The following is a 5,712-nucleotide window of genomic DNA, read 5'->3' as shown; positions in this document are numbered from 1 at the left end:
CCAACAACTATTTGCAATTCAGTTGAAACACTCAGAGCTGTTTCTTGTGAGGGAACTGAGAAGAAATTTTTATAATATTTAGAAGAAAATATTATCTAAGTTAAAGATGGTCTTTTTTTCCTGGTATTCTCTAAAGCGGCATGGCTCTGCAATACTTTCATAACCATAAGCTGCCTTCAAAACCACATGATGGGTGAAATTTCAGAGTTGCAAGATAAAATATTTTTGTTCGTCATTTCAGTTTTGCTGGATATAGCTCTGCAAAGAAAAATTCAAAAAAGATGCACAATTTCTAAAGCTTCCCTGAAAATATTTCACATTGAGCAGAACGCTGCAGAAATGTTACCTAATATTAATAAACAGTTGATTGAAAGTGCACCTAAAACTTTCACTGACCTCTCTTGGCCTTTCACACCCTGTAATGAACACCTTCTACCAGCAAGAAGAAGGAAATAAACGAGAAGTGATGAACTGCTCAAACAAAGAAAGTCAGAGAGAATTTCAGGGTACTCAGATATGATAGCAATAAAAATGTAGGTAGGTTAATTTTGGCATGAAGAAGCTGTGACTAATCATGCACAAAGGAAGCCTCTATAGAGTGGGAGTTTGAAGTGCAGGTGGGGAAAGAAAAGGCCGACACCAGGAGAAAGAACATTAACATGACAGAGAATTTATATTTTCAGTATCTGTCTGTGTTTTTCTTCATTATGCCTCAGTCTGTGTCAGTAGTATTCATTAAATCCAGAAGTTGCCACGATGGCAAACTTGTACCTACCTTGAAATTTTACAAAGTTCAAAGAAGAACGAGCAGATGCTCATTAGATGCTGAGACTTTAGATTCGACTGAAGAGGAGGGAAACAAGCCCATTATCCACCAAACCTACTAACAGAGCTGTATTCACAATTACAGCTCTACTTAAAAGCAAGCCCAAACTCTTCTCTAGGTCAACGTCAAAGTAACTAGTCCAGGAGTATGCGTGAACTCCTCCTGAAGTCTGTCCATGCCAGCATCTGGGACACCAGAAAGTACATGCAACTCCTGGGCACTGTAAATGTCATCATGGAGCATGAAAACACAGACCACTGCAACATTTTACCTCCTCAAGTTGTGACCCCCTGTTAGGTCTTTAAATTAATTTGCTTTTGGCTTGGAACTAGAAATTTGCTTGCCAAATGTACTGTAGTCTTAAATGTTCTGCAGACAATGAAAATTCCCAAATTCGTTTTACCTTAAAGAAATGAGTTTCATGTGTTTAAACAAAAGCAAGAGTCACCCCCTCTTCAAAAAGTTCGAACCTGTTTGTCAGTGGTGGGTTTTGTTTTGTCTTTTTTTAACCTCAATTGAAGGAACTGTCACTCTTTTAAGAGCAACTGGGCTTAAAACCAGGACCCAGCTATATACTGGCATGGTGATAATGTGATATTGAAGTGGCTGGAAGTACGTAAGCAGCTAAAGGCAATTTGTCTCTAGATCACCTGTGTAGACCACTAGGGAGATGCTTCCAGGACCTAGAAATCCCAGAAGAGGTGAAGAGAGCTTATCCTGTGAGCCTCATCTGCCTCTGATGAACACTCATATCACAACCCACTCTTGGTGTAACCTGAGAACCAACCCCAGATTTTTAGCATTCCCATAACTGAAATATAACAGAAATGGCCAGAAAAGGCTGGGGGGGGGGGGGGGGAGAATAAGTTCTCAACTGTTAAATAACTGTTGGGAATTAGCTGAATACCGCATTTTTTTAAAAAAATCAGACCTGATCTTCTAAGAACTCTCTGGAGGGATTTCAACTCAAAGAAGCAGCTTGAAAAGATAAGTAAAAATGTCTCAGGAGAGAGAAGAAAATATTTAGCGTTTTCAGAGTAATGGGAAATCATCAACCAGGTAACTACTGCAAAGATAAAACCAGATATTGTGTGCTGAACATCACAGAAGGACACATCATTGAAATTCAGGACTTCATATAAAGAACAGAAAATGAGGGGACACCCATTCCCTGCAGATTATTGATTAGTTTCTTGGCAATGTCTCCTCTGCATTGATAGTTTAGAAGCATATGCCCAGCTCCAGCTTCACAGGTGAGACCATGCAGGGAAGTCAGGATTAGGTGTTCAAGTCCCTCTCTAGATTATATCAGGCTCATCAGATTTTCTACTGGAAGACTGTTTCTTCACTTGTGCCTAGAACCAAAATGAAAACTACCAGAAGATGAAGAGAACAAATATGTCCTGAGCTATGAAATAAAGAATACGTGAAAGATGTTTTTTCAGGTAAAAGCAATGGGAAGCAGGCTTGCTAGCTGACTTATGAACATTCTAGTCTGAAAAATAAAATTATATACTCAATCATCATCATCTGAAGAAAGAGAATATGCAGCAGTCTTACATTGTGGAGTCAGCAGAACTCTTATCTTTTAGACTATGATTTTCCCTTGAAATTTCCAAAACTATATGAATGGGTCCCAAATTATTCAGAGTTCAGTTCCATGGCATTTGCGGGACTTTTCTTGACATGAACAGAGATCAGTACTGTTATATCTCTGAGTCTGTGTAGTGTAACTTCAGCTTGGCTCTAGAGCTGATTTTTTAACACACACACGAAAAAAGGTAAGTTCAGAGCCACATGAATGTATCCCAAGGCTTACAGACATATTCCTCAGCTGTGGAGGAAAAATAAAAGGAAGAAGCTAAAAATGCAGTTCTCATATCCTTGTAATTTTCAACAGAAAATTTGAATGGGGATCATCCATCCCTGCTGGGCAATTTATGAGAAAGAATCTGTTTAATTGTGTGGCTGTTACACTCCATATTGCAGGAATCTAAATTAAAGTAAGAAAGCCTGTAAGTTATAGTCCAACCCAACTATTGGTCTAATCACTGTATTGTGCTATTGTAACTCAGTAATGAGTTATTGGAAAGATGTAAGCTGTATGGCATGGCCTGGAAGAGATCCCAGTCACTTTACACATCTGAGAATGTCACCAGGAAGAGAGGAATAAGATGTGCAAAGCTATTGTAAGAAAATGTCAATACAATTTCCAACTTTTTTTACCACTCTCACAATACATAAAGGTGAATAATTTGCAGTGAAAATACAGGGACCGTGAGTAGTAACATTTACTTCAGGAATATTTTTGTCAGATACATGCAGCCTAGCTACAGGAAGGGGAACCCAAATTAAACTATTCTTCAGAATTATTTTTTAAATCAAAGTCAAGCCTGCTAGGCATGAGTTGGAAGGATTCAGAATCAATACCGCTGTGTCATGTTTGGAGGTAACAGGTTTGTTTTATAAATCTCTCTGCAAATAAAAAGCTACACCTGATATGTCTATGCCTATGTAAACATTTCCCATTTGTGGCATCCAGATTCCGTTTCAAGCTAAATAATTTAAAATGCTGTCTGCAGAAACCTTACAACAAGTAATGAAGAATGTAAGTCTGACATTTCACTTTAGTCCAGTTACTTTGAGATTTTGATTTCTTGAGCATTCTTCTGGGTCCCTGGGTACCTAGTTAATGAATTGAAGGTTCAGAACCTGACCACACTCTGCTCCTGCCTCTAGAATAATAACATCCTGAAAGAGGTGGACATAGGGCTCCTAAAAATGCCAGTGTTCCCATGAGAGAGCTGGGATGAGGAGCTGGAAGTTTTGGGCTGCTCTGAAGCAATTTGTACAGCAGGGGTGCCCATGGGACAAACACACCCGGGACTCCCTTGCTGCCTCACAGACATCATGGCCAGCAACAGGAATATTATGGAGCAGCTCTGAGTAAAATATTTACTCAGCTCTGGAGCAGCTGCTGAGTAAAATATTTTGCTTCAAATCTATTGCATTCAGGTGCTTCTGAAATAAAGTTTTCTTTGATTTCTGGTTCACAGATTTCTGCTTGAAATATAAGAAATCAAATTAAAAGAATCAAATAATGTCTCATAAATGGTGGCTCCTGGCTGTTCAGTGATCTCCATGTGGTACTGTTCTCTAGAATAAAAGTTTATTTGAGGACAGTTCCCATTGCTTTCTGCTGGTGGATAAAACAATAACAAGGATGCTGGGTACAGCTGTATTGCAGCATGCTTTAGTTCCAAATAGCTTGAAGTAACTGCAGCCTTAACATCTGCACAAGAGAGAACCATACACAATTTTGCCAAAATCAATCAATGCAAGAATTTTAAAACAATATCTGAAGTGGGAGTAGAAAGAACTCCAGCTCTGATACATCACTGCTTTCACTCAAATAATGTATTAATTTAAAAAATATTGCCTGCAGCAATATTTAGCAAAGTAAAGGAGGAGAAAGAGAAAGAATTTAATCAATGGGTTATCCCTTAAGAAGAGGCTGGTTTGGTAAACATCTACAGGGATCACCAAAAGGCACACTGCTGCTCTCCTTGCTTTTTCTGAACTGTGCCCTACCCTGAAGAATTTCAGCTTCCTGCTCAGTTGCATCTCAGTGAAAACTGGCACCATGGGTACAAAGGTGACTGGAGAATTCTGTTCCTTCCTGTGTTTCCCAAGCAGCAGCTGCAAACCTGCCAGTGGGCATCCCCTGTGAGTTATGGGTAAGATAAATATTATCTTGGTGTTTAAAGCACAAGTTCTGAAAGTGGGGTCAAGCAGGCATCTCGAGCTGAGCTTTTCCCTCTCCGACCATCTCTGGCATGTATCATTTATGGTTTTTTTCCTCCAGAGGCAGTTTAGTGGGCTAATAGTCATCCTCTAAGCAGCAGCAGTAGAGTGGAAACACTTTATCAAAGACTGGCAAAGGAGACCCTGTTTCACAGACTAAACAGTGAGGTAATGTGATTTTCATTTGCTGTCCTCTTGGTGTCTTTCCAGCAGCTCTGCAAAACTACTCTCACCAGCAGGTAGAATTTGGCCAGTGGCAGGGTCACAGTGCCAGTCCCTCAAAAGAACTGGAAAAAACCCTGCTCCCAGGGGTATGCCCAGTGTTTTCCAGAGGTATTTAAGATATAAGATACCAGTAGTGCTCTTAAGCAAAGGTTAGCTTTGGTCAGTTCATGGTGTAGAATGACATTTCAGCAGGAAATACCCCGGAGGTCCTGGGAAGTTGGATTGCAGCCACTTAAACAATTTCTAGGATGGTGTCAGTCAGTGCAGCAGAGACAATGCAATTATACACTGAACCTAAGCAGAGGTCAAGACTGGGCTGCCTCTGAAATCACAAAACCAAATTAAAAACAAAACCAGTGACACATGCAGAATGACAGCTCTTCTTCTGCATCTAGTGAATACCACTACACCATCTTCTCTTTAATTGAAAACTGAAAGCCTAAGAAAGAATCCCTGAAAACCCAGACCTCAAAGTCTCAACGTTTAGGCTGACTGAACAGGTGGGGAGAGTGGGACTGGGAAATCACCTCTCTCATGAAATGTCTGATACTGCCCCTATACAGAGCATGGTGCTCAGTCTCTACTTACTAGATGGGAATTCTTGTGGCCTAAGAAAGGACAGCACACTCTTCCTGTTGCCAGCAAGAGAAGAGGCTTGTAGTCAGAAAACAGCCCTTCTGATGAGCACCTGACTGCCTGACCAGTCTGCTCTCCAGAGAAAGTTTTAACAGCACAGTGCCCCCAAACAAACACAATTACAAGTGACTAGAGAAGGTCTGTGGTGAACCCCATCAGTAATTGCTCAGAGATACTGGAGCCAGTGAAAGCTGCTGCCATGTAACACCCTTGAAAACAGG

This window comes from Chamaea fasciata, unplaced genomic scaffold (assembly GCF_029207755.1).
Source record: "Chamaea fasciata isolate MVZ Bird 193981 ecotype frontalis unplaced genomic scaffold, bChaFas1.0.hap1 SCAF_6, whole genome shotgun sequence".
In the NCBI taxonomy this organism is placed as follows: domain Eukaryota; kingdom Metazoa; phylum Chordata; class Aves; order Passeriformes; family Sylviidae; genus Chamaea; species Chamaea fasciata.
Note: the sequence above shows the minus strand (reverse complement) of the source record.